The sequence below is a fragment of the Momordica charantia genome (assembly GCF_013281855.1).
Source record: "Momordica charantia cultivar OHB3-1 chromosome 8 unlocalized genomic scaffold, Mcharantia_2.0 BLBB01000008.1, whole genome shotgun sequence".
NCBI classification, from domain to species: domain Eukaryota; kingdom Viridiplantae; phylum Streptophyta; class Magnoliopsida; order Cucurbitales; family Cucurbitaceae; genus Momordica; species Momordica charantia.
The window spans coordinates 15,092,765-15,103,261 of NW_028275166.1; the positions used below are offsets into that span (position 1 = coordinate 15,092,765).

Here is a 10,497-nt window from a genome sequence, read left to right on the forward strand (position 1 = left end):
CTTTACAACATTTGTAACAATCATAAAGCGGGCCGTATTCAATAGTGTCTCCAGGAAAAAGTATCCAACTTGATTCATGTACTATAGAGTGTTTAGGCTATTTACTTGAACTTGATTCAGTTTATGTCTCCACATAAAGTCCAAGTACTCATTATAATAGCCAAGAGTTCGTAGTTTATTGGATTTAGAGTTATTAAAAAAATAAATCCACTTTCATTTAACAACACTTATCACCTCACATTAATGTTCACTGTTTACAAACTACAAGTTTTAGGACAAAATACCAAACAACTAAATTATAGGAATTAAATTGAAGCTTGGAAAACCATACAAGTAAAATTAAATAAATCCAAATTATAAGGTTAAATTCGATAATTGGACATATATTTTAAATGAAAACTCAGGCTTTATTCAAAATATATATACACCATCCTTTTTTTTAACTTATTTTATTCCACAATAGTACATGCTTGTTCCAGTCTGCACTCAAATTTGAGTACTTTTTTTCATTTATTTATTTGAATTTATGACTAGAGATAAAAATATCTCTCGAGACTTCCTATCCGCATCACGCCAAAATATTACCCTTAAAGGGTCCATACTTCCAATAATGAATTCTCTTTTTCTCACTCGTGAAGATCGTACCACCATTGTTTGGTTCATCATCAATAATGTGAACATTAAATTGTTCTAGATATTAAACTCCAATATAATATTAATTGTGTACACTTATAAAACATATTTAAAAATTGGTACGTATTAATTGGAGCATAGTTTGATGGATAAAGTACCAATTCTATTCTTTAAATATTGTACTATGAATAAAAATAAAGATGGAATAAAATTTTACATTAAGTAATTATTTTAAACTCTATCATTTATAAAATTTTTAATGGGATGAGATCTAACTTAAAAACAACTTCAAACAAAAACTAGGTCTAAAAATACACATAATTCACCCGTAGAAAGACAATTAATTTTATATATAGTCACTTGGTGTCGCAACGTCATCGCGACGCGGAGCAGCCGACGTCATTCCCTGAAGGGTCTCTTTCGAGATAAGGGTTTGGAGTCGCCACCAATCATCTACGAGGTGTGATTGGTCACCTATTTTAAAAATTTGGTCTACGAAAAACAGATTTTGGTTCAGGAGTCAGGACACCCATTCGAAAATGGTACCACATTCTATCATAAATTATCCTATTATTTTATTTGGTCCAAGAAAAAAATATTTTTGTTTTGATCGAAATGTCCCATGTTATATTAATTCACACCTTGTTATAAGATATGAATTAATATGTATCAGTGACACGAACGCCATTAGAAAAATTAAGCACGTCGAGTAAATTGGAGGGTTCCAATTCCCGTCATTGGAGTTTTCAAAATAATTATTTAATAAAAAAAAATAATAACAAAAAATTTTTAATTCATGACACATTGAGACTTGAGCTCGTGACTTAGACGTTGACATTTAAACATCTCACCAATGTGCTAACACATTGGTATATAAGTTACGACCCCTTTTAAAAAACAAAGTTTGTATTTTTTGAATTTTGTTTAAAAAAAAACTCTAAACGAAATCTTTATTTAAAATAATTATTTAGTAGAGACAATGATTAAAAAAAAATAAGAAAATAAATAAAATAATTTTAATTTAAGGCATGCAAAGACTCGAACTTGGGGTCATATATATTATAACCCAAGCATCTTACCACTATACCAACACCATAAGATGCAAATATTGTACATTTTTACACAACCAAAGCTTTTAACTTACTTTTTAAAACTAAAAAAAAACTTACGAATTTTGTTTAAAAACAACTTTTTATTTATTTCCAAATTAAAGAGATTCTTTAAAAGAAAAAAAAATTATTTCAAAATAAAGTCAAATTTACTTTAAACAAAATTTATTTGTTAAAACTGATATTTTGTTAAGATTCTTTTTCAAAAGATAACTATTTATAAAAACTAAAAAATCTTTCTTGAAATCCTATTTTTTATTTCCTCCCTTTAAATCTCTGCAGAAGATAATTAAAAAGAAACTCGATGTCAGGAGAAAAAGAAAAAGTCAGACTTGGAGAAGGAAGAGAATTTTTTTTTTTTTTTACTTTTACACTTTTTTAAAAAATTATTTAAAAAAGAAAACTTGTCTTTTCAAGCTTTCTTTATTTACCTAAAAAAATCATTAATTTTAAAATAAATTCTATTTATTTAAAACTTTGATTTTAAAAGGCTTATTCTCTTTAAAACTTTAACTGCTATTAAACACAGTCTTTTTATTTTAATTATAAAATAAAAAAAACATAAACGGTAAATTAAATTCAAAATCTACCAATTTAAAAAAGAACAAAAGAAAAATCTACCAATTTTAAATAAAAACTGCCAAAAAAAATCTATACTCAAAATATGGAATTTTTAACAAAATACAACCTCTAAATTAGCTCCAAAAACTGCCATTTATAACAAAACACAGATCATAAACCTTCAAAAATCAACAATGAAAAACAACCTTAAATAATGGGGAAAAAAGGTTCTAAAAGCAATTGAAATCACAATGAAAGCAGTGATTATAAAAACACAAACACAATTTACTCACCTTGCTTACCAACGTAGGAGAAAATGGTTATTTCTAGAGAGAGAATAAGTGAAAAAGAAAGGGAGAAGCATAGAGATGACTGAGAAAAAAAAAAACTCTTTTGTTCTGCTCTTTTCTGCACTCCTCTATGCTTACTCTCTATATCCCTGCTCCACAGACTTTCTTAAATACATGCAGATGACAACAACGGTAATATGGAGAGGGTAAAAGAGAGTTAGAGAAAAAGAAGGGAGAGTTAGAGAAAAAGAAGGGAATGAAAGGGAGAGGAGGCCACATATGTGGCTTTGATTGGAAAAAATTAAAGAGGAAAAAAAAAAACTGTTATTAAAAACAATCATTTAAATTAAAAACCTAATTTATAAAATAAAACTAAAAAAAATCAAATCAAATCAAATTCTTTTTTAAAACAAAATTTATTTTTTGGTTAGATTTAATTTAATTAAAACTTTACATTAAAACTTATAATAAATTAAACTTATGTTATTTTTTTAATAAAAATTAAAAATAAACCGGACCAAATACGGTGTCTACACTTGGTATTGGTAAGATTCTTCTTTATTGTTTTTAATTTTTTGAAACTAACTAATTTCAATTTTAAAGTACGTTTTTAAAACTAAATTTTTGTAGTTCTTAAAATTTAGGATAATTTTAATATTTTACCCTGGACAATTAAATCGTTGTGGATTAACTTTACTATATTTTCAAGTTTTATTTTGTTACAATATTTGATAGACTGTTTTAAGTAAGTGCAGACTGATTATGTGGGGAATTAAAGTCTTTTATATTGACTCAAAGTGAGAACGACAATTAATTAATAAGTAATAAAAATATCTCTCCGTCCATTTCTTTTTAAGATAGAGTTAAAAGAAAAAACAAATTATACGGGATTGTCATTAAGAAGAAAAGACATTACCCATGTGCTCCATGTGCTTGGGTATTGTCATTAAGAATAAAAGACAATACGCATGTGCTATTTATTTAATTAACAAATTTATCTCCATGTGGTCCATATATGAACTCCTTACCCACTACTCTTGTCAATGACTTTCAAATTATGACATGCAACTTTTTTTTTCCATTGCTTTTTTTTTTTCACACACACACTAAATGCTTGATTAACTAATCATACTACAAAATGTTAATTCATCAAATTTTAGTTATCTAGAAGAACAAAAAACAAGTGGGTCGAGCTACTTGGATGCGAGTAGTAGGTCGAGCGAGAGAGAGCAATCGGGCAACCAAGGAGGCTAAGCAAGCTGGTGCATAAAATAAGCGATCTTCAGGTCAACCCTGGAGAGACATTAATGGCGGAGGTGAAGAGTGGCGAGGACATGCTCCAGAGGGTCCCACATGAATCGACAATTTCAATTGCGAACCAACTGTTCGACGAGAAATTCAATGGGAGAAAACTCGAATTTATGAACTTGTATTTGTATTTATGTATGTGGGTGTTACAATCTCTAATGTATAATCCTTTGATTAATTCACTCAAATGTAAACTTTAATTCAATGGCTCATGAGCTTGTATTTGTATGGTTGATGCCTTCAGCTTCTCGCTTGACGAAGGATCTTTGAAGTCTTCAGCTTTGAGTTTGTTTGAAGACTGAAGTTCTTTGGCTTGTAGCTTGATGAAGACTTTGTGCACTCTTCGGCTTTGCGCTGGTGAAGTTCTTTGATTTTGCAGCTTGTGAAGTATTTCGACTTTGCAGCTTGTGAAGTGCTTCGACTTTGCAGCTTGTTGAAGTTCTTCGGCTTTGTAGCTTGTGAAGTTCTTCGGCTTTGCAGATTATGAAGTGCTTCGGCTTTGCGCTGCTTGTTGAAGTTCTTCAGTCAGTTTGATGAAGACTTTGCAATTTGATGGAGTCTTCAAGTATTGTTCCTTGGGAGAGAATATTCAATGTTCTTGAAGTCTCGTACTCTTCAAGTCTTTAATTCTTCAAATCTTATTGGCTTTGGATGATTCACTTGACTCCCAAGGATTGTAGATGATTATGAGTGCTCTTAATCTCCAATTCTTCTAGATCTCTTCCAATTCTTCTTCCTCTTGGCTTCTTCCCCTTTGCTTCTTCGTTCCTCAAATGAGATGTGACCCCTCTATTTATAGAGTCTTTGTGAGTCTTATATGTCATGGGCTTAATGGGCCATGGGCTTGGGCCCAGTCTGATCATGGGTTTTGATCCAATTAATTGATTTCATCGGACGATCATAAAAGAGACACGTGACACAATTTGATTTGTTGATTTAAAAATTAATTTAGGACACGTGTAAATTTGTGATTGGTCCTAGATATAATTTTAATTTTATGACGTGACATTTAGTGATTAGCCGAAATTTCTCCGTCAACACCAGCTAAGGATTATATATTTAATACATCACATGCTTTTTATTTACATAGTAATGAATTAACATCGTTTAATTGATATTATTGGCTTATGTTATATGATTTACATAGTTGAGTAAAAAAATAAAGAGAAAATCATTGGATTTCAATGTTTGATAAAAATGATTTAGGAATGATTTATAAAGTTTAAAAATTTTAAATAGCACGAACTAAATCAAAACTAAACTATAAGATTAATTGAAGTTGGTAAAACCATACCAACTAAAGTGAAATAAATCCAAATTATGTATATATATATTAAAAAGTATGGAGGTGGGATGTGGAAGAAACATTTATAGAACTTTTACTACAGGAATTAAATTGAACTTTTACTATTTATGTGATACCTAATTTATCATTTATTTGAGTTTCATTTATGTTCTCTTAGTTCTCTATCTCTCAACGCTCTCTCTCCTCTCTTCCAAAATTCTCTCCTTACCTCATCAAAATTTCATCTCTCTAATTAATTTTATTTCCCATTAACTCAATCTCTGACCTCTCTACCCATCTAAATTCCTATTTTTTTTTCTCTCATACTCCCTCTACATAGCCAACCTTTCCATATATTTCCATTTTTGGGTTCGAACCTTTTCATATCTCTCTTATTTATTGTGAGGTATCTCTCTTAATTAATTAATTTATTCATATTAACACTAAAAAGTCTTACAAAATTGGGCAAATTACAAAAAATTCTTCTAATTATCTCTCTCAATTAATTGGATTAAAAAAAAAGTTAGACTTTAGAAATTCTTACCCTCCACTGGGCAAATAGTTAATAATATAATAAAATAAAAAATTACTTCAAATATTACCATTAACAAAATTAATGTTACAAAACTATTTTAATTATCCATTTTAATTAATTTGGTCATAAATATGATTAGTTTTAAAAATTCCCACATCGTCCTAATATAACAAAAATGGCAATACGTTCTAACAATTTAAATATTATTAAAAAAGAAAACTATTTTATCCTATTTTAATGTTAAGCATAAAAATATCTTCTATTTTTAAACTAAGTTTAAAACTATCCTATCCTATTTTTAAATTAAGTATAAAACTATTTTATCCTATTTTTAAATTATGTATTATATATTTATTAAAAATATACCATTAATAGAAACACATCACATAAAATAAATAAGACAGATAATGAACCAAATTAAGAATAATATGTGAGGTATCTCTTAATTAATTAATTTATTGATATTAGCACTAAAAAGTCTAAGGTTACAAAATCCTGCAAACTTGAATTTTCAAGTTTGCCATGGTTTATATTTATTTTTTTAATAATTTTTTAGTAATTTTTTTTTAATATTTATAAATGAGAGAAATAAGTTGGATATTGAATAATCTTTTTGGTACTCAATTTTTACCCACTGATGGAACAATTTTTTTTTAATAAAATTATAGATTTATACTCTCAACTTTTGAGTATTTTGTTTATTGTTCTTTAATTTAGTCATTAAATGGTAAGATCTTCAATTATATTATAAAATTTGAATTATACCTTGTATTTTAAAATATCTATCGAATTATGGTATTTTGTCTATACTATATAATATTTGAGTGTTGCTCAAATTTTTTCAAAATAAAATTAACATTAATATGTGATAAAATAAAATTGAGATACAACGCCCGGTTAAAATACTAGTAAGGTTAAATTCTATAATTTGACCTATATTTTAAAGGCCCAACCAATAACGTCGTGTAATTTTTTTTCTTACTCAAATAATTGCATGAAAACTCAAGACTTTATTCAAAATATATATATACTATCATTTTTTTTTTACTTATTTTATTTCCCAATAGGACATACTTGTGCTAATCTGCGCTCAAATTTGAGTACTTTTATTTATTTATTTATTTTCGAATTTATGATTGGAGCCAAAATCTCTCTTTGGACTTCTTATCCACGTCACGCCAAAATATTATCCTAAGGGGTCCACTCTTGCAATAATGAATCTCTTTTTATTCTTCCACCATTTATGTCATATTTCAAAGCTACCGCAAGTGAAAATCGTACCACCATTGTTTAGACTAATCAACAATGTAAACATAAACTAAAACGAATATAATTTAATGATAATTGAGATATATCTCTAACAAGAGGTTGTTAGTTCGATCCCGTATCCTATATGTTGTACTAGAAAAAACAATGTAAATGTTAAATTGGTCTAGAGATTAAACTCCAATATGATATTAATTATGTACACTTAGTACAACATATTTAAAACTCAAGTACATACTAATTGGAGCATAGTTTAGTGGATAAAGTACCAATTATATTCGTTGAATGTAATTAAGATTCAACCCTACCTCTACCTCCCTATTTATTATACTAAAAATAAAAATAAAGATAAAATTAAATTAAATGGTACCTTATGTAATTATTTTAAACTTTATCTTTTATAAAATTTTTAATGGGATAAGATATAGCTAAAAAACAACTTCAAACAAAAACTAGGTTTAAAAGTACACATAATACGCCAATATATAGACAATGAATTTTATAGTCGCTCTTGTTTACTGTTTTAATTTTCTGAAACTAACTATTTTTAATTTAAATGTACGTTTTTAAAACAATATTTTTAGTTCCTAAAACTGGAGACTGGTTACGTGGGGAATTAAAGTTTTTTTATATCGACTCAAAGTGAGAAGGATTATTTATTAAAATATCTCCGTGGACCGTTTCTTTTTAAGATGGAGTTGAAAGAGAGAACAAATTATAGGAGATTGTGATTCAGAAGAAAAGACATTACCCATGTGCTATTTATTTTATGAACAAATTTATCTCCATGTGGTCCATATATGAATTCCTTACGTCCTACTCTTGTCAATTACTTTCAAATGATGACATTAAAGTTTTTTTTTTTTTTTGCACGCGAAGATTTTTGACCTATACGCCTTTGGTTAACCACACACTCATATATTAAATGCTTGATTAACTATTACAAAATGCTAATTCGTATTATGTAGGTCTCTTTCTATATTGTCAAATTGTAGTTATCCAAAAGAACAAGGACATGAAACACAATTCTATTAGAAAAAAACGTAAAATGAGTTACGTAAGACTAGTTTGGTAATATTCCTGTTTCTTGTTTATGTTTCTTTATTTTTAAGGAAGAAAAATGTCTTGCATGGTTTCACAGAATTCAAGTATGATAAAACAATTTTTTTTATTTATGGGAATAAGAAAGGAGAAACTTGTTTTTACTGTTTCCAAAATTTTTATACAATTGTGACAATGTTCCCAAAAAATGAAAAACAAGAAATAAAGTTAGTTGTAAAATACTTAGATTTCTTAAGAAAATTGGAAACGAGAAACAACAAACGAGAACATTACTAAACGGACCCGTAAGAACTATTATAAGTAGCAGTCGTTCATTAGATCACTGGTAAGCCAGTAAGATCTATCCGACAATCAAAGTTTTTAGAAATGGCGCAGAGAGAAACTATTGTGTTGGTTTTAAGTATGTTGGTATTGATAGCAAGTTGTGAGGGACTCAACGAGTTTGACTATTTGCAGGTTGTGATTCAATGGCAACCAGCTACTTGCAGTGATTACAGTAAGCCTGCATGCTTTCAAGCCCCAGAGAATAGATTCAGTATTCATGGGGTGTGGCCCAGCCTATACGATGGCTATCCAACCCAATGTTCCAGTAGTCCCTTCGATAGGAATCAGGTATATTTACGTGTTCCCGTATCTAGCTTGTTTCTCGTTTTAAGTTTTATTAAGAAATTTAAACCTATAACAAACTATTTATGTTTTTTGTTACTAATTTTTTATGAACAATCTCAAAATTGTAAACAAATCTTGGAAACAACAAAAACAAATTTCTTGTTTTGTCATTCGAATTCTTGGATCTGTGTCTGTTAGGAGTCGTGTCATTCTATTTTTCTTTATTAAAAAAAAGGAAATAAAGACAAGAGACGAGAATGTTATCCAACGGACTCTACATATTCTTTAAATTTGGTTGATTTAGTGGTTAATATTGTGTAACTATTGTATATGAAAATAGTGAGATCCAATTGAAAAGAAACACCCTAACATTAAACAGTAAACCCTATTTTAAAAAAAATTTATTGAGTCTCCAGATCAGCGGACTACAACCCGGAATCAGCGAAATTTGGCCAAACATAGCGACAGGCGACAACTTTTTGGCTGTGGCAACACGAGTGGGACAAGCATGGAACATGCAGCGAATCAACATTTTATGACCAGCAAGAATATTTCGGATTTGGAATGGATGCATATATTCATAACAATCTCCAAGTTATTCTGAGTGACAACCAAATTACACCCAACGGACGAACATACACAAGGGATCAAGTGTATGCAGCAATTAGAGCAAAAACTGGAAAGACGCCAGCCGTTCGATGCAACTACAACAGCAGGACTGGAGCATCGCAATTGCATGAAATATCTCTGTGTTTCAAGAAGGATGCTTCTGTTTTTGAGGACTGCCCCTTAAACGCCAATAAATGTGGTGCCTCTTTCGTTTGGAATTCGTGGAACACTGCCAAGGCTATATCTGAAGAGTAGAACTCATGAGTTGTACTCTATAATAAATGCCTCCTCCATGGTCTCTGAGGGGCTCTTGTGTGTATTTATCGAAGTTTTTATGTTTCTAATAATTCCTCCCCGAGTTTGTGAAGGATAGGTGAATAAATCAAAGTGACTTGTGACTTCTATATTTACACTACTGAAAAATTGGTTTTTTATGACAGTTATGAACAGTAAAAAAATTTGAGAAAAAAAACGGAAACAAATTGTGGGCGAGAGTTTTTGGCACGAAAAAAACGCTACTTTTCGGATTTTTAAAAAATTTAGGACAGTTAAAAATTTTCATAAAAATGAATATTTTTTTAATATCAACAACAGTAAAAAATTGTCAGAAGGCACGATTTTGGTGGAAAAAAACTGAGATTTACGAATTTTACAGGTTTTATGACATTTTATAACTATCACTAAATGTGATAATTGTTTTTAAATATGTTCAATCAATTATGACATTTTTTAACTGTCAAGAAAAAGTCATAATTTTTAATTATTTGTCAAGCCATCATTTATGACACTTTTTAATTGTCACAGAAAAGTCATATTGATTTTTTTTCATTAGATTCTTGTACAAATTTTTAAGAATATTAATTGGAACTTTAGAAAGGAAATAGAAACAAGCCAGGATGAACAATTATTGTAGTCTACACCTCCAATCTTTGTTACCGGTTAAATCACTAGGAGTTAGAACCTTAGTCTAAACTTTAAACTTTCAAACTAAAATGTAACTTTAAACCATGTTTAACAGAAATCATGGTCTAAAAACTAGTGTTTAATTTTGAAAGTTGACTTTGAAATTTAGTTACCGCCGCCGTTCAGTCACATTCCATAGCCGTTGTTGTTCAGTCGCCTTCTACCGCCATTCGAGTCTGCTTCTGCCTCTGCGGTTTGTTGGACTCCACCGTTCTTCATTTGGTAAGAGTTTGATTAATTTTGGATAAATAATTTTTCTGCTATGTT

At 29.3% G+C, this 10,497-nt stretch overlaps 1 long non-coding RNA gene and 1 pseudogene across 2 annotated transcripts; one reads left to right on the top strand and one right to left on the bottom strand.

Annotated features, from left to right (window-relative positions):
* Nucleotides 1-386: 386 nt before the first annotated feature.
* Nucleotides 387-2,877, bottom strand: LOC148209601 (uncharacterized). Its single transcript, XR_015793114.1, has 2 exons — nucleotides 2,597-2,877; nucleotides 387-1,125 (listed from the first exon to the last, which is right to left on the bottom strand). It is a non-coding gene; the product is annotated as an uncharacterized LOC148209601 (long non-coding RNA).
* A 5,491-nt stretch (nucleotides 2,878-8,368) lies between these two features.
* On the top strand, nucleotides 8,369-9,667 carry LOC111018137 (ribonuclease MC-like; annotated as a pseudogene). The gene is made up of 2 exons (XR_015792681.1): nucleotides 8,369-8,661; nucleotides 9,075-9,667. The product of XR_015792681.1 is annotated as a ribonuclease MC-like (transcript).
* Nucleotides 9,668-10,497: the final 830 nt, after the last annotated feature.